Genomic DNA, 27,733 nt, shown 5'->3' with positions numbered 1-27,733 from the left:
ACTTCTACTTCATAAATTTTGGGCTTTGATAGGTTTTTTGGAAGTAACTAAATATTGTTACCGTCTGTTTTCTGTAGGTGTTGTCAGCTGATCAACTCATTATGAAATCTGCTAATTGTTAGTGGAGAGCATAGGTACCCATAGAACACTTCACTCCTTTGCTTAACAAAATCTATACTAACAGTGCACATTTTGCCTGTCAAGTTTGTTTTGCAAGACTTTATAGTATTTTGGGTCACAGAATAGTACTAAAAAATTCTAATTTAATTCTAATTCTAAAATGTGCTGATCTGAGACTTGCTAAACTTTTGCAAAGAGGAATTATTATCTATCATGCAGCCCCTATTTCCACCCCAGAATGCATATTTTTAGTTTTTCAGAACTTTTTTCCCCGCAGAAAATCAGATATTCTGAAATAAATAAATTTTATATTTCAGCAAAAATAAATTAAAATTCAGTCTATCAACTAAGTGAGAAGCTGTCATCAGCTCTGAGTAATGGTAAAAATATTGAGCAGGCAAGGGCAAAGCAGGAGGCTGAAGGTTTGCACAGGCAGGAAAAATAATTTTTATGTATCTCACTGATGCAAAATTAAAGATGTTAATATGTTCAGATAAAGAGAACTACAGGATCACTGGAGCAGGCTCCACAGAGAGCTGGTACATGGAGTGAACATTAATGTAAACCTTAATTTTTACACAGAAAATAATAAAATTACTCTCTGTATTGGATACAGGTAACATGCTGAGTGAGCTGAGAAACTTCCTTCCCTTTAGACTGGAACACAAGAGCATCGTGGCTTTTAGACAGAAGTGGAAGCCTTTCCTACCAGTGCAGCGCTGTAGACAAGGCTGTGGCTGAAGGCAGGACTTCTGTGGCTTGCTCTGCTTGTTCTGCCTTAAGCTGATTTAATTTCCTGCTTTCACTGCTGAACCCAGCTTAATAACAAGAGCAAAACACTAGAGAATGTTGATGATAATTTTGGGAGACATGAGCAGTATGGAACAACATTAGAACCACATCTAGAACAACAACAAAAAAAAGAGCAAGTGGAAGTACGAGGCTTTTAGAAGCCAAAAAAACCCCAGCTGTTCTGTATGCTCTGCACTGAACATGAAAAAGAGAAGGAAGAATGACTTTGAACCACAGATGTGAGGCAGCAACAAGACAGGGAAATACAGGCATTTGAGCTGGAAAGGTGATTAATGATACCGTGCAAGCATACAACACCTGGCGAGACCTGAAATGCTGTGTATAATTCAGGTCATCCTGGTACAAGAAATATGAATGCAAATTGGAACTGATATAACAAAGCACCAGTAGGTTGGTCAGGAGAAGGGAGACCCTACCTCATAAGAGAAAATTTAAAATGCTCTAAGAAGCTGTGTGTCTGTGCTCCAAGCTGCTCTGCAGCACAGCAGCCACAACTTAGGACAGTGCTAGAAGCAAGCTAACATGTCCTAAGGGCATGAGGGTGGGTATGATAGGCTGAGCCTATTATAGTAGCTGGATACTTTTCAATTAGCTTGACATGTGAAAACAGAAGTTCCCCAAAATCTTGAACTTTGATTGTCTAACACTGTGGGTAAAGGATTTGAATATTTTTATAGATATAATGAAAGGATGAATATCAAAGAGCTGGAGGAGCTAAAGTTTTTAAGATTCAGAGTATTCTGGTGAGAGGTAAAAAAAAAAAAAAAAAGGTTACTAACTGCCCCTGGAAAACCTTCAGCTGAAAACTTACAAGAATATTTCTGAACACTTGTAGGAGTTGTTTAAACAGTTTCCAGTAAAAGTAGTGCAACTAACTTGACAAGCTTAAGAAATTGAGTATCTAATCCCAAATGACTTTGTGATGCATCTGAAAAAGATTCTATAAACACATACCTGGAGAACAGGGCTGTCATACGGCGTCCTACATAGGTGTGAAAAGCCAAAAATATTTTTCTCCAATTTAAATAAATTTTACTTTATATAAACCTTACATTTTGTTAAAATCCATCAAACAAACAAGCAACCTATGAAAAGTGGAAGTCCTTTTTAGTTTTATCTCTTAGGTGAAAGTGACTGATGGGCAGTTTGTTTTCAGCAAATCAGCATTTGAACAATAGAAGGCATTCCACCAGAGAGTGTTGACAAACTCTGGTTTCCTGGCAGTAGATGTAATGCTAATTCCTACAGCTATTTTGAAACAAATATGCTGAAGGGAGTAATGGGAAAAAGCAGCAGTGTGCAGCAGATGCTAGGTCTACCCTTACAGCCGCTGCAGCAAAGAAAAATCTTGTAAGGAGGGTCAATTCTTACACGTCGCAATTGCAAAACAGTCTGTTACCCTTATTCAGGGAAGGAAGGAACGATCCCTGATCAAAGCATGGAATAAGGGTCAGATTCAATAGCAGCAGAAGGCAGACACCTTAGTCACTCTTCTATGTATCTGGCTGGCAGGACCTGTCCCATTACTCATTTTCTGAGCACTCCTGCTAGATTGGCTCCATTCTTCTGTTAAATGGGTTCACTGATTAGAGCATTCATATGGGAAATGTGGGTTCAATTCTTTTCTCTCGCCGAGCATAAACAAGCCTGCATCTTCCAGCGCAAAACTCCAACCATTATGCTAACAGGTATTCCGGAATTATGATCTTGCTCAGTCCTTCTTGTTGAAGCTTTGTATGGAATAATAAACATACATTAGACCAAGGAGGAAAACGATCCGTGAGTAAGACTTTGTAGCCAATGGGGAGCAGACTTGCACCAGTCTGTGCGCGACTACACACGTGTGTAGGTCTGTAGTCACACTGTGATAAGTATTTCCTGGGACAGGGAGTAGCCCCTGGATTTCTCCACTTCCCAACAGGACCCATTGCCAGTAGAGAACAGAGTGGTGCCAATGCTTGTGTTCTCCATCCCCCCCACGTTTCTGTTATCTTTAGTTCTTATTCATGACAGGCTGAGTGGGATGGATGGGCCAGTGAGAGATTCAGACAGGTTCATGGAGAGTCACAGGTTCACACACTTTTTTACAAAGCAGGAATGAAAACCCAGATCTTTCACTGCCCAGGCTAAGTCCTCTGGGCATGTGATGGAACGAAAGAGGCAGAAGTGACTTTTTGCTCCACCATATGTTGTGAGGTGGGATGGATGTGGGTATCAAAGTCAGCAAGACTCAGGGTTGGTCAAGGCATGGCAGAGGATCGGGGTTTGACACTTCCATATCCACTGCTGTTTGAAGAGGTTACTTTGGATGACTCAGCTTTCTTTATGCTTATATAGACTTTTCTGGACCTAAGTTTTAGGACCCAATTGCCCTCATCTTAAGCAGCCTGCAGTCCATTTGGGGTTGTACATTCCGGCAGAAGGCGTTGGAGGCTGAAGGTGCTGGAAACAGCGAGCCTTGTGATCTGTTGTGAATTTAGCTCTTAATGAGGGCTGTAGATCTAGTCCTAGGCACATATCCCATTTCGAAAATGTTCTAAGAGATTGAATAATAAGTCAGTAGTTATCAGTTAATTACCGAATTGTGAAAAATGACAGAGCAGATGAAGAAATACTCACACAAAACCAATGTATTCATCTCAACAGCTACATTTGCCTGATAATACGGTTCAAAATTATTTATTTACGCTCATATTTGCACTGCAGAGCAATAATAAATGTTGTGAAGCATTTTTTTATAAAGAATCAATCTCATTACATTTTGCAAAAAGTCAAGAAGTTGCAATAATGTGAGGCCTTCCAAAATACTGTAGCTGCTATTAAATATTTGCTGAGAAATGGTAAAGAAACCATTGTTTTTTATGTCAGTTTTATGGGATATGTGGATAGGTAAGAAGCAACTTAGTGAGCTTTTACTGTGTTGCTTACTGATTCCAGGCATATAATTCACAGGATCCAAGGATGGATTTGCATATGTTTGTCTTATTACATAAACTGAACAGAGACTTCTTGTAGATATCAAACAAAACCTGCTTGAAATATATTCCTACGGCTGCCAAAAGGGGGTTTGTAAAGTGCTGCTAGATTAAACTTGTCAGTGGTAAACAAAATTCAAGAAAACCCCAACAAATAAGCAGAAAAGAGATTTGAAGGTGCACTCTCTCAGTTACAATTACATTTTACCATTTTGTGGACTTGCTGATGGATATTTTCTTAGCAGCTGGTTCAGGGAGACATGCCCTGATGATCCTCTCTGTCTTGCAGTGTGACCAAACACTTTATCACATCAGGACAGATGGCCTGAGATGTGAACTTGTCAACAGGAAGAAAATGCAGGAGGACAGTGTATCTCTGCTGTGGCAATACTGCAGCAAGAATATTTGACAATGGGCAGAGAATCTTTTCCCACCTCAGCTTTGTAAGGCATAGCTGTAAGCCATCTCTCCATGACGTGTTATGTTCTGGCACAGAGACAACAACAGGTAAGGTTTCAAAGAGGTGCTGTGATTTCATTCACTGAATTTAAAGAAGCGAGGAGAGAAAGCCCTCAGATTGGAAAGAGGAAAAATGAGCAGGAGTTAGCTGTGATGTTAGGATTTTTTATGCAGTGAGGTAAGAGGTTGGAGTTACCCACAAATCACACCACCTTGAGAAACATGGGATTTGTCATCACTGATCAGACAAGTACTCTAACTCTGCCTCCGGCTGTGACCAATACCTGATGCTGGGATAAAAAAGTCCCACAATGCATTTAACTCAACTGAGTAGAGGGAAACAATTGAACCTGGCTCTTACAGCCCAGAGTGTGAAGCCAGAATCCCCTTATTCATCTACACTGCCAGAGTTGCATTGGCTGAGTGCAATATGACATTTTTTCATATCCAACACTTCCAGTCGAGGTTGGTGGGAATGTTGAGTGCACATGAACTGCAATGATCATAAAATTAGTCAGACTTATTAAAAATCCACTCACAACATTTAAAACTCCATGACCATCTGTTGAAATACATTCCACACGCCAGCTAGGGAAAACTGAATTAAAAAACCCCAAACTAAAATCAAAACCAAAAATCCAGTCCTTAGTAATTCCAGCTAGAGAACTGAAATTTTAAGCTTAGCCACAGCTGAAGGAGGTATGGATGGAAAGTGGGGTGAAAGAGTAGAGAGCAGGAGACACAAGAAAATCTAATGCCTAAGTATAATTTCAAAGAACATTTCTTTCAGCAACAACTCAGCATAAATAGCCTCTGAACCATCCTTCACCCCACCATTACTACACACTGTCCCTCCTAAATGTGCATGCAACTTTTGGGTGTGGTTTTGGGTTGTTTATAGGCTGAAGAATCCTCTGACCCCATCCAGAAGTAGCCCCAGAAACATGGTGTAAAAGGGAAAACATGAGGGAGAGACTAAACAGCCTGAGGGTCTGTGAGGTTTTTGTGACCTTGATCTCTCTGATTTGTTTAAGAATTCAGACCCTCATCATGCTTAGGAACGGTCAAACTGTAGCTGAGAGTGTGCATTTATTTTTGGTTGCTTAGCAAACAACTGTGTGGACAAACAGGAGCCTCTGCTGTGCTTCCACACTGGTCATTACAAAGCTGTGCTGTGCTTCCTCTGTAGTGAAGGGTCAGCTTCAGTTTGGGGTGTCAGAGGCTGTTGCACCTCCTTCCTCAATGCAGGTGCCAATCAGCTTTTCTATTAGCTGTTTATATCTCTATATTACTAGTTTATGTTACTGTATTAGCTTTTTTTTCTCTTTGCTATGTGTAATTATTTGATTAAATCTCCTTAGCAAATAATTCTTTTTAATAAAATATGGAACAAAAAGAGCTTACCTATGTGGCTGTGAGAGGCCAGCTCTATGAATGTGCTACCAGGTGTGTTAGCATCTGGGATACTTTTGTTTCCCGAGGAGGTTCCTGCAAAAAGAAATGTGCTTATCTCCTGAAGGCTTCTAAATAAACCAACACAAGGAATCACATATACCAGCAAGGTGAATTGATTATCTTCATCCATAAGAGTAAATTTTTTGTTCTCCTTACCATAACCGCTAAGCTCCACAGACACAGAGTACAGGAATTTCCTTTAGGACAATCTACAGGTGTTGTTATACGTTAAAACATGGTAGATTGAACCTTAGATACTTGTGTGCTCCAAAGCTCTGTTCCCTGAGGTATGCCAAAATCTCTAATTAATATATTTATCCTTATAACACCTACAGAAGCCAGGAAAGGCACAGTTATGGGTGCATACAGTTGGGAAATTGAGATACGTAAGGCTAGCTCCAAGGAAAATGTTTGTTCTTCTGAGATAGAGAGTAAATGCAGGAGTTCACAAATCCTCTGTAGATCCCAGTTTGGTGTGTGAGAAACTCTAGGAAGCTGTGGTTTGACTAACGTCTTTATTAACTGGACTAGTTTCTACTTAGACAACTGAGGTTTTGTTATTACTAAAACAAAGCTGTCTCCTCTTTGCTGCATGGAATGTGTCAGTTCAGGGGAACATCCCCTTATCAAGGAATTCCACCAAGGATCACTGGTAAGAAGACCCAAGGAGCACCTTCCAAACTTTATGTGCCAAAAATCCCTGACCCATGTGGAAAATATTGAGTGTACAAGACATGACCTGATCATCTATAACTAAAAAATCTGGTCAGAAATGTTGGGAGGGTTGTCACCATCACTTTTTTTTTAGTGTCTCAGCGACTGGATAAGGAGGTGTGAAAACTGGAGTTGTCTTCATGAGCTCAAGAAAATTCGAACCCACACACATCACCCACGTCCCATTACAAAACGTAATGTAAATATCTCATGTTCATGCCTGTGGAACGGGAGTTCTCTTACCTTGTGTTCCTGGGCTATTCCAAGGTGAGTCCATGGGAGGTCTCTGGTACTGCCAGGAACCCTGTTCCTGGGGAGGGTCATACCCTAGAGATAGGATGGGAGGTAAGTCAGGTTTGTTCTTCACTCCCAGCAAACTTCTCTCATTTGCTAAGTGACTGTTTTGTGCAAAATGCATAAACACTCACTGGATTGGATCAAGGGTTTCTCAGTCTGTTAAATAATATTGGAAAGAAACCCCTGTAAAAGTTAAATTGTCAATTTGTTAATGAAAAAAACCCTAAAGATACATGATACTGCTTCATGCCACAGATACTTTCACTGTGAAATGAGATTCATGCCAGCATAAACTAGTGTCAACAATACACTTGTATTCAGCTAGGATGGTGAGAAGCTTACTTATCCATTTTTCAAAAAGATTTTTTTGTAATTGTTTGTACTTTTATGATAGTCTTAAATATTTGTGGAAACTTACCATATTTGTAGAAAATTCTGTTCTAGGAACGTAAGTGTTACTGCGCCTATGGCTGAAAGGAGTAAATTTCAAAGACCAGAGTAGGATATAATGAAAAATCAAAGTTCTAGATGTTCTTGCCAGGAATAGAGAGTTAAAGCCCAGGATAGATATCTGCTGTGGAGTGGAACACCTCGTGACAGAATTAATATTTGTTGCACTTTAAAAGGAGGTTAAAGAATGTTCATAAGATTCTCATTGCAGTAATTTAAAATAAGGATAATTCCACTTTTAAATGAATGAAATTTTCCCAATTATATATTTTTTTCCCTGCGGGAAAGTTATGTTTTCAACCAGATGAATCTTTCAGCACTATTTTTTGCCAATATCAAAAATGCAGTTTTTCTTACCAAGTAAAAATACTGATCTTTACTATCACAGACCTTCAAGGGAACTATAGTCCGTGTCATGTTTTCTGTCACCCCAAAGACTGGGGGTCTTTGTCTTTTCCCATCACATGTAACAATATGGAATTCTTATTAAGATGCATTACCTAAGAAGGGAATGTGGACATTACAGCAAATATTGCCTGAAAGGAAAGTTGAACTCCCAATTAATCTCCCAAGGAATTCTACTGTGAGGGACTGCAGTGGCATTTCTAAATAAAAATATTCTGACTTTAGTCAGTATGTTTTATTTTCATTAGTTAAAAGCAAAGCAAACCAACCCTTTTGGGGAAGTGTCAACAATCTGTATGTTTTTATTTTCATGAGTTAAAAACAAAGCAAACCACCAAAACTTTTTTTGGACAAGTGTTAACAATCTGTATGCACATATTTATTTTTACTGAGATTTTCTATGAAGTTATAATTTGACCAAGTCTTCATACTTGAAACCCAATAGAAAAATCAGTGTTTGGGTTCCTTCTAGATATATACATACTAATAAATTCAATTCAAAGTTCCTCTGGCTGAAAAAGGTGATAAGAAATAGGTGAGTGAATATAGTAAAGTGGTGGAAATAGATACTTCATCTGAAGTAAAATTTAAGCATTGTGTGGGATTGTTATGTAACAAGATAGAAAGGACGAGGCACTTTTGCAACAGAAGAAAATGAGCTTTGCAGGTTTTCCAAGGTCAAATTAGCTGTTGGATGAAAGGTTCTTTATTGAAGTAGGAAGAAGCAGATTAACAGAACACCGATGTTTCTGCAAACGAGGCACTTTGATGCCACCACCACTGTGAGGGAACGTTGTGATGTCATCTAAGTCCTTACTTAACCCGACCAGCCCTCTTTTTGAAGACACCGTGCTGCAGCCAAAGTGCTGAAATACCACAGGGAGGGCTCCACAAGCTACATACCCAATACAAAATAAGAAGAGCTTCTTAGGGATGGTCCTATGGAACTTCAGCACACAGCTTAAAAAATGCTGAAAATAAGGCAACAGCTCCCACGAGGGAAATGGCAAAGAACACACATTCAAGAACTCTTCCACAGCTTTCATTTACATATTTTGCTTTCGTGGGTTGACAAAGAGAGATGCCCTGCACTCGACGGCTCTTTCTGGAATCCTCAAGAAGATACTCCTGTGTTCTCATGCAATTATTGACATTCACAGGGGGCGTGAGGAGAACTTTTATCAAAATGCAGCAGGGATGCAGCTCAGGGACTCTTTAAAGAGAGAGAGTAAGGCTACATAAGCAATTAAAGGTTTTTAGGAGGGCTTGACAGATTGCAGTCTGGTGGCACCACTGTTACTTTCTCAGTTACAAGCTGGCTCGATCTGGTTAACAACAAAGAAACTGGAATAGCACAAAGCCAACACTGAAATATGTCTCAGAAATCATGGAGCTTTATGAGGTTTCTTTGTTTTTCCAGGGGCAAAAAAAAAAAAGGAAGAAAAAAGCTTTACAGAATTATGTGAAGCACAAAGTCATAGTTCACTCACCCCTGTAGGGTGAGGTAGCTGGGATCAGTAGCCTGGACTCTACTCCAAAGTAAGAAATATCACCAGAATGGGTTCCATTAAAGTAAGGTTTATCTACACAAAATGCTGCAAGATGTCATGGCATCAATGGTATATCCCATATAAGGAACCTTGAAGAACCACTGTCATGGGAGGCAGCCTAATGGGGCACATAGAACCTTTCTACTAACAGGGGATAGGTTGTGCAATGGTAAGAGAAGTTTTTGTGTCAGACTAGCAATTAAAATTAAAAAAAATAATTTATTTGTAGACCGATTTTTTTTTTTACAGGGAATAACTAAAAAATATTAAGCCTGCTGTTGTTTTAATGGAATCCAATTTTAAGATAGAACACTTATTCCAAGTTCTATGCATTATGAAAGAAGTCAAATAAAAATACATGGCACTCCCAGTTATGTAAAACAAGAAAAATTACAAGACAATTTGCATATGCATCTTTGTCATCTGCAAAGTCAAGTCTGAACCTGCTCCCAGCACTAGAAACTGAAGTTCTGTCATTAAATTCAATGAGCATGGATGTAACCCCTTTAGATCTCACAGTCAACATGTCTATTTTAATAGATATAAATTCACACCATCTACTGGTTAGAAATCACCTTTTCTCTGTATGGATTTACTGTCTGGTGCTGATCAACTTTATACAGATGAAAACCGATGACCTAGAAGCAGAAGAGCTTTACCAGTTTAATATTTCCTCGGGCTACTTGCAATAACTACTAAAGTAGAAAACAAATAGATAACAAGAAATACAAGATCAAGAAACTGATTAAATAGGGCAATATGCTTGTGTTTAAGCAGGCTCAACGACCTCCTAGGAATAACTAAGCAGATTCTCCCTTTAGGAAAAGTGGAGAACACCACATCCAATTCGTGACAAGAGCCACAGGAGAGGAAGAGATTTGAAATATCAAACATAAGGGCATTAATCAAGTTTTAAAGGGCCATAGAAACATCAAGATATTAAGGGGCTAACAGCATTATTAGTAATCCCCAGGTTAAAATTTAATGGTTAAGATAATCATCAAAACAAAGTTCCGCGCAATGTATAGAAAGTGGCTTCAAAGCAAGTCTTCAGGTATATGAATGGAACATTTCTAAATAAGAGCGAGGTTTGGGCACAGTGATCATATTATCTTTAAAAAAGCCTTTACAAGCCTGTACTGGAAGGCCTTAAACCTGCAGCACAGAGCCTCTGCCTTATATACATATTTGCCTTTGAAAAAATGCTGCATTTATCCACTGAGAGAAGATTGTTGCCTCTGATCTGCATAGAGCAGAACAGAATGAGAGGTAAGTCAGAATGAACAACATGCACAGACACTCACAGAGCAAGTCCAGATGGTGCTGCTGGCCATGCATTCCTCAAAAAAAGGAAAGAAAGGTCAGTGGAGATAATATCCTAATCAGTTTCCCAATCTTCAAATGAATCTCAGAGAAGAGAATTTCTTACCCAAAGAGATCATAACAGTTAAAACAATAAAATAACTAAACAAGCCTTGACATAATGGAGGATTTTCTGTTGCTCTTTATTGCAACCCTGGTCAATCAAATACAGAGGGAAGTCAGATAGAAAACCACACAGAAAACAAGGAAAAATTCATTCTGAAATGGATCTCAAAAATGAAAAAGCAATTTTGAAGAAGATGCTGATCTTTGCATAAAGTTTAAGATGATTTTCAGGGGGTTTTAACTAGAATTTTAGATAAAATTCTTGCTTATCTTCTTTTTTTTTTTTTGTGTAATTAAAACTTTATTTTCAGTATAAACCTCAGCATCTATTTCAATAAAAATGTTGACAAAAAATATCATGGCTGATTCCACAACAACGGTTTTGGAAAAGATGGGAATTCTGCATGCAAATATATTCAGTTTTGAAAAAGGTTCAGGCTGATTGTTTTGCAATAAGCACATGCAGTTTTTACTGCTTTTACTTTATTGGAAGAACTTCAGACTATTTCAAAATTTGGATCTATATTTGCATTTTTGAAATTCAAGACAGCTGTCAGTTTTCATATAAAAAGCCCACCCTCCTCTACTGAGAATTTAACAGACTTTAAAGTGAAATAATAAAAACATGAGAAATGTTTGCTTAGGCACACCGTACTTTCTCCTTGTATCTGCCATGATGTTATAAATTTAAATTTACCAAATTGTGATGATTTTGTGCTTGTTGGGTTCGGTTAAAACCTTAACATAGTTGAAACAGCCAAAAATTCTGGTGAAGTCAATGAAAACTTTGCTTCCATGACCAGAAGACACAAATTTTTACAATGTTACTGAAAGAAAAAAATAAACCCAAACCACTTCATCATGGAGATGAAAAGAAAAATTAACTTTTGATTCCTAAATCTCTGTAGTACTTAGGAAAACGTAAATCAATTGAAAACGATATAAAGTTTAAAATTTCAATTAATGAAATTAAAAAGGAATAACATCCTGCACAGATGGATATTTAAGAAAGGAGTCATGTCTAACATGTATTCAAGCCTGTGTTAGAGTGGTTACTGGAGAAAATAATCCTTAGTAGTAGTGATGACTGTCTGTTTAATCTGTCACATTGCATAACCATTTCCAGACTGCCAAATTGCTATAACATACCCCAACTCAGGTTTGCTACAGTTGTACACCGATCAAACAAAAATATTAACGCTAAGTAATACAGCAATAAACCCACTTTTATCCCCTACAGCTTTATTAATGACAAACTGAATTTCCAGCAAGTTTATGCAAGGTACATGGTGAGGAAAACCGAGCTGGGCTTTCATTCCTTTTTTAAAAAATGTTATTCTTTTTAATTTCCAAAAGCCTATACATAGTCTTGTGTTTCTTGTAAGAATTTTGTCCTTTTTAATTGTGGTTAAAAAAACCCCAACATTTTCCAAAATTTTCCAAACCCTCAACATGTTCTTCAAGTGAGAGGGATCCCCCTGACCAACTTTCACCTCCAACTGGGTGTGACAGGTCTCCACAGACAGTTCTCTGGTGCCCAGGCCAACCACAAAGAGAATTTATGGTGACTTGCCCTCTTTCTCTCTTCCAAGCGTTGCCCCTATCACCTGGCTTTGGTTGGTGTCACAGAGAAAGGGCAACACACGCTCAACATCTCACCACAGCGGGGACACGCCCTCCCTTCACAGCCGCCTCTGCCACCTTCCAGAATTGTGCATTATGGACTTGGGCAGCAACTTCTGAAGGGCTTTCTCTGAAGATGATTTGTAGAGCAGTGAGGGCTCTCCAGTGAAGATCGAAGAGTCTTAAATAGTGGAGGCACGTTGTGTGCAGATAATTTGCCAAAGGGAAAATGGGGGGGGAGAGTGAGGCAAGAGGTAGATGAGCCATCCCAACTGATTTGCGAGCATGTAAGACCATCCTTTACACATAAATGTGATATTTAAGTTAACCTCACAAAATGAAGTCCCTGATCTGTTAGAGATTTAAGCACATATGTAGCTTGACACATGTGAGTAGTCCTTTAGGACACAAGCCTGTTAATGTTCAACAAACGAAGCTCTTGCAGAGCAATTCACCCACAATATATTCAAGCCAAATTGAGAAATCTGAAAAAGAAAACAGCTGAGATATGAATATTTAAAACTTTGCTGCAGCAGTGGACATGTGTAATAACTTTTCAAAGAGATATTCAGAGGATTTTTTTTTTAATACTGTACACACAGCACTTGTCCTAAATACATATTTACATTATGGACTGGAAAATCTCTTTTAGAAACTGTTCTGGTCTTCTGGGTAAATAATATTCCTTTTAAAAAATTATGAATACATATTTAACTGCTAAACTAGAATGGCTCTATTAGGCACATCATAAACAATTTTTTTAACTGTCTAGCGAATATGTTTACTGCAGCAAAGAAATGAATCCAGATTATTTAAGCTCTGTAATTTATTTTCCAACTGCAGCTCTTTTGCAATTTTAAGCCCTCTCCCCGAACAAAAACAAAAAATTCTCCCTCCCTTCCTCTCAGTACTGTCCAGTATGAAGCTTTGTAGAGGTAACTGTGAAGGAAAACAAGTATTTTTCTGTGAACAGTACCATTGAAGCACCATGTTCCAAACCGTACATCAATCACTGTTGGCTCCTAGACATATGATTTTAAAAAACTTGTGATCCAAACTGTTCTGTCAAAGATATGGGTGCTCTGCAGAATTAGAAAAAGGGATTTGAATCGTTTTTCTTTCTTTTCCCAAACAGAAAATATAAAATCCTAACTGATCCCAAAGAACCTAGTTAAGAACTGAACTCGTCTGTAGGAAGCTCTAAAACTTACTGCCAGACAGTGTTGGTTAATCCATGAATATTCAACAGAATAGAGACAGTTTTGCTTTTTCCTACTGAGAAAATATCTAAATACACAGATTTATAAAAATTATGACTGTTCATAGGAAAAAAAACCTTGAACCTACTCTTCAGCCTGATTTATTTACTCAGTTTTGCTCAATGTCTGCACTGTTTGTGAAGTGTAAAAACCCTTGCAAGCTTGTCCAGATATCCACCTTACCTGTAAGCATCTTTGGGTGCCATTCTTCCATGACTATTAATTCCTTTTAAAGTAATTTGTAATGCTTTACAAATTAACTGTTCAGGTAGATTTTAAAACTTCACTTTGCTTACTTACAGTTACATGGAGGTTTATAGCCTAACATGCCCCTGATCTTATTACTGTGAAATAGAAGATACTGAGAAGGACCAAAAGTTTCCCATCTACAGGACAGATTTCTTAAAGGTATTCGAGGCAGATATTCATTTGCTCAAGATTTTTAACAGCACCACATTTTTAACAGAGTCCCAGCTTCATTTAGACATGGCAGAAAAGGCTTCCAAACATTCCTTAACCAGAAGTTCCCATAATGATATTTTATAGCCATAGTTTCAAAAGCTCTCAACACTCAAAGTGCTTTTGGAAATCTGGCCCCAGCTGTGAGCAGTGACCTCTCCCGAAAATCTGTAGGGATCTGGCATGAAGGCATATGGAACATTGCATTTAGTTGCAGGAATTTTAATTACCAAAAACATATTGACAAATTAGAGAGAGTTCAGAGAAGAGAAACAAAAATGGTCAGGGGACCAGAGGAATTTACATATGAGGGAAGATAAAAAGAGCTATCTATGTGTGGCTCAGCTATGATATAATCGAGAGAGGATATATGTTAAGACTCTACAAGTGTTCCTAATCTTGTGTGGAGAATGGGGAGGAACAAATTAAATGGGATATGAGGTTATAGCTACAGTTTCAAGTAAAGAAGGAAAAAGATAATCTTCTGGGTCTTCAAAAGAGCACCCTGACAGTGAGGTCAGGCTCTGAAATGTGGTCTGAAAGGAACAAGTTCAATGCTAGGGTTGTATGAAAATTTACCTGTGGGACGCAGCTCTGAATGCTCCAGAGAAGCCTGTTCAGATTCCACTTTCGAACTAGATGCTGGTTTGGAGTGGTTAAGCTGAGCAGAGTTCTTCTTTGGAACAGCTCAAATAAACCCATTTGAGAAAAACAAAAACATTGACAATACCTTTTTTGAAGTAAAATATAGGTATTGAACTATCCCATTTTTTAAGATAATACCATTACTTAAAGAGTTATAATGTATAGTTGTTGTGGCCCTGATCTCTAAGGAAATAAACACCAGTCCTTGACCATAACTAGTATTTCAGAACTACAGGATTAGGAAGAACAGCAAACTGTGACCCATGAGGTCAGGTATGTCACGAGTACCCTGGCTCGGATGAAGTGGTTACTATGTGATTTGGATACCTGTGTGTAGACATACCCTTGTAGAGGCAGCAATTAATTAGTCAATATATAAATTAATTAGTCAACATATCAGTTAGTCAATATATCTACGTTTATAATGTAGACAGTCACTACTAAGCTTGATTGAGGGCTGGAGGAAGTCGGGTGGGCAGGTGAAACAAAATGATCTGGCTGCAGAGGGACCTGTGCTGGTTCTCTTGCCCCACTCCATCTCCCACCTTCTTGTGCTTCCTGAGCACAGTGCACGATCACAGCACACCATCACAGTACCTCTGGATGTGCAGAAAGCCACAGGATCTGTCACCAAAAAATTGCAACCAGCTTTTTGAAAAGCCTGAAGGGTTTTGTACCCTTGAGACCCCAAAGACATCCTTGAGCCACAGAAATGAGGGAACCTTTCTCCCTGACAGTCTTTTTTCCCCTCACTGCCTCAAACCTCACTGTACAAAGAGAAGGGCTAAAACTACACATCTAGAAAAGGGAAAGAATCTATTTTCTGCTTCTAATTCTTGAAACAGAAATGTTTCCAGAGGAGGCCTCCAAAAGGGCACCTCCCAAGGAGATCTGATTATTTATCAGCCTCTCAGGCACTAATCCTGCCACAAGCAGCGACCCTCAGCAGAGGGGTGCCTGTGGGCGTTAGTGGGGTTCTGCAAGAAAGCTGGAGCTGTGTGCACAATGCTCACAGCAGTGTAGTGGCACCAGCTTTACTGGGATTCACTGAAAATTCCTGTCACAATCAGGTCAGATTAATATCTGCATTATGTCTGCTCCACATGGGAAAGAAGAACAGTCCATCTGAAATAATTCAAATTCAGGGTCATTCTTTTTAAAAAAGTGACTTTGGGCTGGATGATTCCAACTTCAGCCACTTTTACCTTCTTTGCATCTAGCTCCAAAAATGGGCTGTGCTGGCCAGAACTATGACACGAGAAACTGGAGAGGTCAGACAAAATAGACTGATAAGGAAAATCTGGGGCAATTTGACAATGAGTTTTTAGTTAGCTCTTCCTCTCCTACCTTGGCTAATTTTATAATCAATACAAATTAATTTTCCTCACCAAAACGTACTCCAAACCCACGGAACCAACTGCTGCAGGAGGTCATCGAGTCAGATACTGCAGTTAGATTTAAAAAAGGACTGAATACATTTTATGGCCAAACAACATCTGTACAGTCATCCAAGCTAAGGTAATGGTGATGAAATTTCATGCTTGAGTGTGTAAAATGATTGCTACATCACTCAGAAAGGATTTTTTTTTCTTCCCAGGTAGAGGATTACACAATTGAGAAGACGCATTATAAAGAGCTTTCTGAGCTTGAGTTTTTTTAACCTTTCTCCAAAGAGTGAAAGATCAGCTCCTGAACCACACCGAATAATAACTTACCCTTCTACTTCTTCTCTTCTTAAACATAATGAAGCTCTTAAATGAGATGTTTCATTTCAGGACCTCCAAGTTTCTTTCATTTTTTTCCCCATTAACTGATCTCATGTGCAGGTAAAATAACTGAAGCAAATCTTAGCAGCTGCCAAGGTTATTAATTCACCCTCTTGACCCCAACAGGTGAGAGATGGGAGTTTGCACATGAGCACAGAGAGGCCTGAGCCTGATATTCGATGCAACAGCTGGCTGCATTTCTCATGCAACTTGCACTTACTGTACATCTGGCTTAGTTTAATTATAAAGCAAAGCAAACAAAAAAATTGATCTTCCTTCATAGTCAGCAACTTAATGATAATTTTGACCATTTTTTCCTGTTTTCATCAGCTCAATTCTGTTTCCAAGACTTAATCATGGAATGAATTAAGCAAGGACAGAATATACATCTAGCTGAAGATTTTTGTGATAACTTGCAGCAAATTTAATTCACTGGGAGTACATAGGGGAGGAAACTGTGGGGTGGAATGACTGCTGAAACACTTAAAACCTCATTACCACATATCCCCACTTCACCCTGAGAGCTCCCAGCCTGTCCATTATTGTCCTGTCTCTACTTTCTGTGGGACTTTGAAAAGAAAAGGTTCAAAGAGCAAGACTTTCATGCTCCCCTTTCCATGTCAAACACTTTCAACTCCTGATTTCAAAGTGCCACTAGCTCGCTGTTCAAAGCCTGTGGACACACAGGGGGTGAGATAGGAGGAAAGGTTGCGCTACAAAGCCTGCTGCATTCAGAGCAATACGCAGCTCGGAGATACAAATGATAATATAAACCCAAGTACCTACCAATAAAACCGGCAATATACAAAAGGAGGGTTAGAAAAATTCTAAATAGCCTCTTTTTGCCCCCTCTCCCACACTGGCATTGTGTCATTATTGGTTTGGATAAAAGCCTAATTTATATTTTGAAGTGCAGCTTTTCCCTCTTTTGCAGCTATGACCAAGGGACTGCAGAATCAGGAGAGAAGCCCAAACCCCAAATAAGTTAGCTAAGAATACCTAAAGAAGTTCCTACCAACATCTGAAAAACCTGCCTTGCTCTCTTTGAGTATTCATCTACCTCCCCTTCCCTATCTGTATCCTTTTCATCTGCCTGCCCACAAGATTTGGAACACCATTAATTGGTCCTCAGGGAGGCTGACAGGCCTGCGCTTTTATGACTCGGTTCTTTGTATTGTACACATGTGGGCATCTCTCAGGAGATAAACAAAGGGAAAACGTGCTGAAAAGGGGGGCAGAATTTGTATAAGACTAAATGCAGAACAAAACACCCTCCCAATTTGCTGCTAATATCTTAAATTGCATGAATAAATCCACCCCCCTCCCTGTCTTCCCTCTTCCCCACATCTGCTTCTCTTAATCTGCTTTTCCTGATCACTACAGGCTCATCTTCTGAGGAATTTCACCTCCCATTTGAAATCAAACAGTCTAGATCTTCTTTTACCCCCCTGCTCCCATTCTCCCTCCCCCTTGCCAACAAAAGAGTGAGGTGGTCTTATGGGAAGATAAAAAGAATAGTTGATCATAAGAACTAACCTGGAGCCAACACCTTGGTCTTTCGTCCCTTCAGCAGTTTCTAAACCCTAAGCACCTGCAGCTAATTCTCATGGCTTCCAGCTCTGGTCTTGGATTTGCTGAGAGTGAGAGACTTTCTGGCACAGCTTTCACTGCTCAGGAAAAATAAGCTTAAAAACTCAGAGAGTCACCAACACACAAGCACAAAATTTAGAGCCCGTGTGTGCTTGTGCATGTACATGCCTGAGGAGAAAGCAGTCTGTGTCACACAAAGGAGCCAATAATTTTCAAAAATGGGTACTAGCAACTTGGCTGCTGACCAACAACATGCCAGAATTACTACAGAGATTTGGTATTTACCAACACAACAGGCATGTGATATGTTTTTCTCTGAGCTGGACATTTGCAAAGGAGTTCTGGATCGAGTCTTCCTGGCCTTACTTACAGCAGTTTTGATAGAAAGACAAGGATTTATCCTGCTTTCAGACCTGAAAACCACTGTGAATTTGTGAGCCAGATTCACATCTGGAAGGCAGGTGTGTGAGTGCTTTTATGCCCACCTCAGCACATCCTAAAAATCTGGTCGTTAGTGTCTGTGCCTAGAAGCTGAAACAACACAGGCAGAGCAGGACTTGGGTATCAAAATCCACCATTTTCATTCTATCTTTTTCCTCCCCTTTCTCTCTTAACCTGCCTATATTCCAGTGGTTAAGTAGGTCTACCAGACATAGATGTGTACTTGAAATCTTCAGTAGAGGAGGGGACATGGATCTATATATTCCATGGCTGGAATATGTACTCCTAAAAATCTGTGTAAAATGTGGCTCCTTCTTATCCACCATATTTTTCAAAGATAGAAGTGGTTGATCTGGAGGAAAGGGCCTAGGTAACCAGAGTACTGAGTATTGTCAAGGAAGGTACCTGAGAGAAAAGTGGAATTTATCATGATCTTGTCCTGAACTTTTTAATTCTTCACAATAAGGAGCTCCTAGCTCAACATGTCAATTTTTTGTGAATAATGATTCGAGACAACTGACTTTTCCTTTCATGCAGGGACAATGCATATGGTGAATGTATTTGGGAGGTTAGACCCTTAACTTGAAGTTGATGGAGCCAGAGTCTGTCGGAATGATATAAATCAGTTTTTTGATCTTCAGGGCCCAGAGCCTGTAGGACTATCGGAAGATTTTAGCTATATGAAGAGCTTAGCTATACCTCTGACTCAGTTTACACATCTGAAGAAAAATCCCATTTGCAGCTTGATTTCTTTTTTTCAGTCCACAAAATGTTGTTTTCATTCTTAACCTTTGAATATATACTCATCATTGGTGTATTGTTTATATTTTTTCAAGGAGAATCGTGTACACATGGCACAGGCTAATTTTTTTAAATTTATTTCGTTTTTTTCCCAGAGGCTAGCCTGTGAAGGCAAATTTCCTCAGGGAAACTAAAGGAAAGGCCACAGTGAACACTTTACATATGTCAGTTCTTGTTCTTCCAAACTTTTACTGAGGCATGGCAATTTCCACCTGGTTTTCATACCATACTCAACAGCAGGAATTTCAGTGTGGGTTGTAAAACCTGCTTAAGAGCCTGTGTAATTTACCTCATGTTGATTACTCTGTGTGGAACAGCTAATGGTACACGAGTTAATTAATCTATAGCTGCCTTGCCTGTCTGTGCTAAATAGTTGCAATGGCTATATCTTTGAAAATCTTGAGATACCATTTTTTTAATTGTTACAAGTGACTTTGTGCACCTGGCAGAAATAGGCATTTAAATTACAGACTAGGTCTGATTTGAGCCCAGGGTCTAAAGACATCTATAAAGGGAAAATGTCCCTGGAGAGAAATATATTCCTGCAAGAGAAACACTGCTCTCAGCTTGGGAAGAGACAGCAGCCAGGCAGAGCAGCTTTTGGTAAAGGTGAAGGGGATCTAAGAAAGGCATCAAGCTGCAAGCTTTTGGTCTTGTGTTGTTCCCACTATGCTGGTCTGAAAACTAAAGGGCGGTGTGAAAGGCCCATGTGTTAATACAGTCATATGAAACACTGTCACTATTAATTTCCTCTAGCTTCCCTGAAAATGAGCTGAGCAAGGTTTCTATAAAACAAAAGACACAATTTAAATCTACTTAGCCCAGAGAACATCCCTGCTATGTATAACAATGCACACACACACACGGTGTGACCATGAACAGCCACTGAGGGGCAAAGCACTGCCATTCCTGCAAACTGCTGGGATTATTTGCCTGCCCAGATCTCCAGGTATTACCCATCAGAGCCGTGCACTGAAGTGGCAGTGGGAAGGAGAGGGGAGAATAACTCAGCCCAACTCTGCGCGATACGTGAGACCTTCCTCATTTTCTTCGTGATGCTAGAACGGGGCTGGGAATGCAGATTCATTTTTCAGGACACAGTAGGATTGGTGGCCCTTCATTTCTCTGCAGTTCAAGACTCCATTTTTTTCTGTTTCGAAGACTGCAGTTCAAGGCAGAGCAAAAGTGGCAGCGTTTAGGTTTGCACGCTCACTGCACTGCTCGGCTGTGTGTCTGTGGGCAACAGAAAGCCACAGTAATGCACCTTTAAACATGACAAAGAGATCATTTAAATATAGTTGTTTGTCACTGGCTTATAGCCTATCTGGCAGCCAGTCCTAAAATCAGTGTCTGGAGCCTGACTTTCAGAGATTTTGTGCCATTTTACATGAATAAAGGACTTTTCCTTTTAATGCTTAGGAATACATTGTTGCACTAAAATAGTCACTTTTCAACCCCAGCTGAAAATGCCCCTTTGGGGATTCTCAGCATATGGATAGTTACATTGAAAATCAATTCTTCTGACATTCAGAGCTTTCTTTTGGAGAGGTTTATTTGCTCTACTAACCATTTTAAGCCTCTGTGGCACCTTCTTACTCACCATAACTGCTGTGCTTAGTATCTGGCTCATAAGCATTATTTGATTTCAGTACCCTGTACATTGTGTCACTTTTTAAATTAATATAAAAATTGCTTCAGCAGTCTCCTCGTCTGTGTTGGTGTTAAACCTCTCTTGTAGAAATGTGAGGGGTGATAGGGAGTGTGGGGCATTAGGGATTTGGGGTGCACAATCCCCATCTCCCCTGGCGTTCTCCCTTGCTCCCACAGTGCAGCTGTTCTCCCCAAGCCACCAGGTACATACCAAAGGCACTTTCTTAGCACTGGTGACAGAAGAGGTCCATGGCTCAGCTCACAGGTCCAATTCTGCTGCAGTGTGTAGGAAACCTTACCTGAAGAGAAAATAAAGAAGTCGAGTGCTAATATTGAGAACATTGAATAAGAGCAGTTGTGGAGTGTCACACACAAGACAAATGACAGGCCATGGGTTTGTTTGAAACATGCAATTTTATACTAACAAGCCATAGAAAATATAATGGATTACTTTCATTGTAGGTCTTCTAGAAATGGCATCTTTTGGGGGCAAGTTTCTCCATTGCTCCAATTCTGCTAGAGGCCAAAGAAGTCTGTTCTTTTAGTTTTCAGTTAAATATTTTCTACCAAATTTATTTTCTATTTACTATTTTTATTGGTGGTGGTTTTCTTTTAAGGAGAAGATCATCTGAAAAACAAAGAAGTTTGGTTGGGGGTTTTTTAATATATGCTGAGTCTTGAAAATTCTCTTGGAATAAATGATATTTCAATTTACTTCTCTGCAGAAGAAGCTGTTATTCCGTGGAACTACATCCCCATTTCAAACTCTAATGTTCACTTCATCTGTAGATTTTCAGGGCTTCTTGCCTGTTAGAGTAAAAATATGGTTAGTTTTTCTGGAGCTAGTGCTAAATTGCTACAATGCTCTGAGATTGGTCAGTTTAAGATGCTAAGAAATAATGCCTCATACAGCATACCCTGGACAGACTATTTTTGTTTTCATTTGGATGGATCACCACCAGCAAGAGAAAAATTCAAGCACCTCTTTTGGAACATATGTTTTATACAGCAACTGTTATAACTTTTTTTTTCTTGCCAAACCAGTCTAATAATTACAAAGAGCGGTATCCATAGAACAACAAACTATTTTTCTAGCTCATCTTTAAATGTCTTACTGTGACCTTCTTCCCTATTGCCATCACTACCCTACTTTTGGCTGAAGTCTCTTTAAGATGGGGAAGTTACATCAGCAATTTCACCTACTCTGAAATCACCTCATTCTGCCCTGATTTATACCCCATGAAATCCTACTGCCCTCAGGGGGGTTCTCCAGAGTGTAAGGCTGGGCAGAGTTTGATCCAGAATGTTAAATACTGGAGCATCAAAGTTATAGGTTTATTGCAATTATTATTGGTCCCCATTGGTTATTTACTTATGCTATATCTCAGCTACAGTTAAATTCTATGCTACAAGGTATGTGGGGAGAAATAAAAGCACAAATAGCAAGTGAGTGCATTGATTTGGAATGGGCTTGAACCTGTTTTTATGCCCCAGGACACTGCAGAAATGGAGGGATTTTCAAGGCTCCCCACAAAGTGACCTGAGAGCTGGGATTCTGGGTTGTCTGAAAAAGCTGCGCTGTAAAGTGAGGCAGCTCTGGCACTGATACACCAGAGGCTCAACTTTCTCAATCTCAGAGGCTGGGGTGGGTTTTGGGACCCCCATCTCCCTCCCTGCCATGCCTCTCTCACTGATGAGCCTCTTCAGAGGCCTCAGTCCCTTGAACATCTTCACCAAAGCAATACCAACACTTCTGATTCCTTCAGCACCCCAGGCAATGTTTTCCTGAAGATTAAGGGGCAAATCTTGGTCACTTCTCTGTGAATTGTGTCTGGAGAAGGACACCATCCTAAATTACCAAGCTTTTGACTCAAGATTTTCCACAGTCTAACCATAATTTTAATAATCTGGTATTGTATATATACATCAGGCCTTTTACTACAGATGCCTTCAATCATGCTTCAGAGGTTAAGGCAGAATTGAGAAACTAAAATCATACCTAATTATGTACTATTTCCACCCTCAGAAATGTTGTTCTCATTTAGGTATCCAAGATCACAATATCACTGCAACTACTACAGGAATTCTCCATCAAATGACTCAAAAATGTTCATAATGGACACATACATCACTTCTGAATTCAGGTGCCTCAGTGAACACTTAAAATCAAATATTTACATGTCAAAGGGATATTTTGCAAAGATGAGCTAAAATAAAGTCAATCCAAGCCCCTCAGGCAACAGGATAAATACCAAGTCCAGAGGATTTTACATTTCAGATCTTTTCCTCAGCAGTTTTTGGGCTGACTGAGATGGTCTAACCCTCGCATGAGCACCACAGACACAGAGTGTACTTGGGAGAGATCAAGAAAATAGGATAACACAGATCCCACTTTCCACTAAACTACCTTAGAACTTATCACCATTATAGGAAATCTATCGACATGCCATGAAATTTAAAATTTAAACCATACTGATAGAGGGACCAGAACAATAGACACCAGAAAGAATGACTCTTTTAAATTTACGTGCTTACCTTCCTCATACTATGCATGAAAAAGCAGTGCAGAGTCCTCTGTAGGTAACCATACATCAAGTGACTACCCAATGTTTTCCCTTCTAGAATTTCTGCTCTGGCATGTAGGCCTTCAACACAACAAAAAATGTGTATCCCATGTATTTTCCTTCATATAAAATCTTCAGTTTTTTAAATCAAATAGCTGGAGTTAAGAAATACTCCAAATTACATCTCATTCTTTCACTGTGAAAAGTCAGTAGTTGAAAAAAGAAATGCATTTTACGATCAGGTCTATAGCAGTGAATTTTAGGTGGAAGAAATTTCTAATTGAGTGTGAGAAGTTCCCTGATATATTGTTTTATGCCTGTCTTCTCTGTTTGGCCCACACTATCTTGAATTCATACTTACCAAAAAAATGAACTTTCAAATTTAGCAGTCAGATTTGCTTGTCATAATAAATAGCAAACAGAATAACATGGGAAATGTTTGTCCTAACAGTTATTACCAACCAGCTTCTCAAGACTTTTACTGGTTGAGAAAACATTTTTCCTTCCTTTTTCTGTTGCACTCACTAATCAGGATCCAGTGTGCCTCACAACAGTCAGCTGCCATTGTAACAAGTTACAGGAAAATTATAATGCTTCCTAAGCATTTCCACAGAAACAAATTTCATGTGTGTGGGTGGACAGTAGGAGGAGAATAACCTTGGGAAAAACACAATTATAAACAGCTGCAGCATGCATTAAATGTAATTATGATTGATTCCTATAAATAATTCTTTGTGTAAATTTCCACTTAAGCTGGATTTGCTGTTCGGGTGCAGTGGACATTTCTGCATTAAGTGATTATGCCTTTTTATTATTATTAAAAACACAGATTTTTTTTTTTTTCCCCACTTGGGAGAGAAGATGGAGAAAGAAGACTTACTGTACCAGCATGAACTGCTGAAAATCTGGACTATCACAATTAATAGTTAAACAGCCTGGACATGATGAAATTGTTTGTGCCTGAACAACAAAGAAGGATTAAAATGAAAAAGAGTGCATCATCCAAAGTTATTGTCAGCAAAACCTCATAGCACTATTTCAACAAGATAATAAATGTATAATGATAGATAGCACCTGATCAACCACTATGGAACAGCTGACTATATTAATAGGACTTGACGTTTGTTCTGTTTAATGGAGAAGGTGCTGAGCACCTAGGTTTCTGCTATGCTAATTGCTTGGTCATTTAAGAAAGAAATCAATACAATACAGCCCTCACAGGAGAAAATCTTGACTGATTCTTTACAGTTCCTACAGCAAAAATACACTAAATCATGGTCATTAATTCATTTGACTAATTCAACACTTAAAATTTCATTCATTCTCATATAAGATTTTACAACTGTCTATTACATGAACATTCAGCAGTGGTAATGGCAGGAAAGATCATATAAAATGACTGGGAGAAGGAAGGATGGTTCTTCTGGAAGCTTTATGTAGCACAAGCCTGATCCCACCGATATTAATTACAGCTGACCCTTTACTTCAGTGAGTGAAGACAAGGGCTGTGCAAGGGCCTTGGCACATCTGTGTGCTCAGTTCTCATTGCATGTGGGGGAGCTACCAAGAGCTGCTCAGTGCTTTGAAAAAAACCCCAAAAACCATCTTACTACCTCTGCAACACTGACGTGCTCCAGCTGACCCTCCTCAGAAGGCTCCAGCCCCATATTCAGTAGTATATTCACAGAAAAAGGTTGGAAGGGACCTCTGGAGATCATCCCGTCCAATCCCCGTGCCAAGGCAGGGTTACCCAGAGTAGGTGACACAGGAACACCTCCAGGTGGGTTTGGAATGTCTCCAGAGAGGGGGACTCCACACCCTCCCTGGGCAGCTGTTCCAGTGCTCTGCCTCAATGTGACAAAGTTATTCCTCATCTTGAGGTGGAACTCCTGTCTTTTAGTTTATGGCTATTGCTCCTTGTCCTGTCACTGGGCACCACTGAAAAGAGCCTGGCACCGTCATCTTGGCACCACTTTTAAGACACTTGTATGCATTAATGAGATCCTCTCTCAATCTTCTCAGGCCCAGCTCCTGGAGTCTCACCTCACCGGTGAGATGTTCCAGACCCCTCACCATCTTTGTGGCCTCTTCTGGACCCTGTGCAGTAGGTCCTTGTCTTTCTTGAACTGTGGAAACCAGAATAGAACCCAGCACTCCAGATGTGGCCTAAATAAAGCTGGGTAGAGAGGTGAGGATCACTTTCCTTGACCTGCTGGCCACACTCTTCCCAATGCACCCCAGGACAGTCAAGCTCTTAATGACATTTCTAACCACCTCTCTTCGACAGGAGCCAATGACACATGCTCAAAGTTAAGCTGCTTGACCAATATGATGATCCCAGGGTATCTTTCTACTCTGTGTACCTCCTCAACAATTTAGGTTTTAATTTAGAGGTTCTTTCCAGCTGGGATATATCCTTAATTTTGGGTATAGAACGTATGGACATTGCAAAGTATATCAACATTTGTAAGACAAAATCAGAAATATAGGGTGTAGATACAAAAATGCTGCTAGCAAGGATTTTCTTGCTATTTTCTAAGTCCATGAGAGACTTTTCTCTCTCACAGAAGAGGTAGCAGAGTTATGTAAACAACCAAACACCAGCAGCCTTGAAAAGTCTTGTTTATGGTACAGTAGAAAAATATTTTGACAATGGATGTTTTAGGATTTTAGCCAATCACCCCAAGGGGTGGCTGATCCTTTGCCCAATTTGACTATGAAGAAAAAAGTCTATAAAAGAGTTTGTAAAATAATTAAATAAATCAATCTTGCTGCACAATTCCTGCCTGCTGGATCTTCTCTCCTCCTCCCCCCTATGGCTGAAGGACACAGTGATATACCCTAGGGCCCAGGCCTGCGGTAATAATAGGGACCTGTTTTTCTCATTGATATCTCTAAAGGTGTTCATGTTTTAGACTTTTTCCTGCCCTTGACATCTTTCATCATGTCTTTTTTTATTTTCTGTACATCTGCTGAGAACTTTATTAGCTAACCAAGCTCTCTGCATGCAGTAGGGATGGGGTAACCATGCTAGGGGTTGATATCTTCCAGCTTAAAAATGTCACCTGAGGGGTTTGTCCAAATTAACATAGTGTCAAAGGCAAAACTGGATTCAAAGCTGAGCTCTGCCAGTGCCTCAACATGGAGCAAGGTTTCCTTAAAAAATGGCTGCCTAGAGAGCCTTCAAATCAGAGATAAAATACTGTGCACCTTCTTTGCTATTAGATCCATGGATTTTTTTTTTTTTTTTTTACCATTTCTTCTTCCTCTGCATGGCTGTGTGATTAGCTTGATTTAAAATAAAACCTTGCTTGCTTTATAATAATGATTTGGTGGCACTACGAATGAGACAGCTTTCACCTGACATGAGTTAGGTTATTTTTACTGACTTTTGTTGGAATTGCTGGTAGTTCAGGAGCTTTAATCTCTGCATGGAAGAAAAAAGCATTATTTGCTCCAAAGTTACAGTAAATTAATATGAACAACCCTGCTGATGTTCAGGTTTCATTTAGTATGTAACATATAGAAATGCTGTTAAGACTCCACAGAATACTGAAGATTTGTCTGCATGCTTTTCAAACAACAACAAAAAAATAAAGCAAGTACATGCTTAACACCCTCAGGCTAATTTTTTAAGGCATGCCTCTAAAACTGCATCAAAATATTTTGTGAATACAGTTTTTCACACTTGACCTCTGTTTAGGTATAGGAACCAGATGCAATACAACACAGAGAAACTCAGAAGCTATATTTATCCTTTTGACCATAAAGACATTCCTTTATTTTTATTTTTCCTTATGGCTGGATTTAAAGAGCTTTTTTTTAAAGACACCATTACCCTTTTTTAAATAAGCCAGCAAAACAAAAAAAAACAAACCAAAAAAAACCCCCACAAAAACACAGAAAAAACCTAAACCCCTGAACCAACAAGGGCTGTACATATTTTGTAAAAAGCATTCTTACATCAATCAAGCAAATATACATTAGCAAGAAGGAAACACATTAAGACTCATTTTCCTTTTTCCTGTGCCAGATTGTTTCTTTTGTACTATATATCAGAATGAAAGTAATTCACCTCTCAAAACAAAATTTTAAAGAACAAAATATGACTGTGATGCACTTCTGCCGAATACAGTCAAATTTCCATAAAATGTCTGCAGGGTTTTGCACATTAAAATTTCTCTTACTAAAAATGTTTATGGAAATAGGTCATTATGCACATTACTAATAGAGTGCAATTTGTTGCTTTTAAAGGAGCTTTTATACTAA

The 27,733-nt window shown here is 39.2% G+C and overlaps 1 long non-coding RNA gene across 2 annotated transcripts in view; it reads right to left on the bottom strand.

Moving 5' to 3' along the window:
- Nucleotides 1–27,733, bottom strand: part of LOC121675148 — a 214,916-nt gene that overhangs the window by 25,134 nt on the left and 162,049 nt on the right. The window contains exons 4-10 of one of the 2 annotated variants that reach the window (XR_006019973.1): nucleotides 21,616–21,707; nucleotides 21,352–21,528; nucleotides 21,112–21,199; nucleotides 10,543–10,578; nucleotides 6,780–6,863; nucleotides 5,772–5,855; nucleotides 1,888–3,375 (exon numbers count right to left, since the gene is read on the bottom strand). This is a non-coding gene — a long non-coding RNA (uncharacterized LOC121675148). The remainder of the gene's footprint in view (nucleotides 1–1,887; nucleotides 3,376–5,771; nucleotides 5,856–6,779; nucleotides 6,864–10,542; nucleotides 10,579–21,111; nucleotides 21,200–21,351; nucleotides 21,529–21,615; nucleotides 21,708–27,733) is intronic. The other variant, XR_006019974.1, reaches the window with a different exon arrangement.

The sequence above is a fragment of the Corvus kubaryi genome, unplaced genomic scaffold (assembly GCF_017639235.1).
Source record: "Corvus kubaryi isolate FWS band 111438036 unplaced genomic scaffold, C.kubaryi_AGA036_p1.0 72, whole genome shotgun sequence".
Lineage (NCBI taxonomy): Eukaryota > Metazoa > Chordata > Aves > Passeriformes > Corvidae > Corvus > Corvus kubaryi.
Note: the sequence above shows the minus strand (reverse complement) of the source record. Positions and strands in the feature narration are given on the sequence as shown.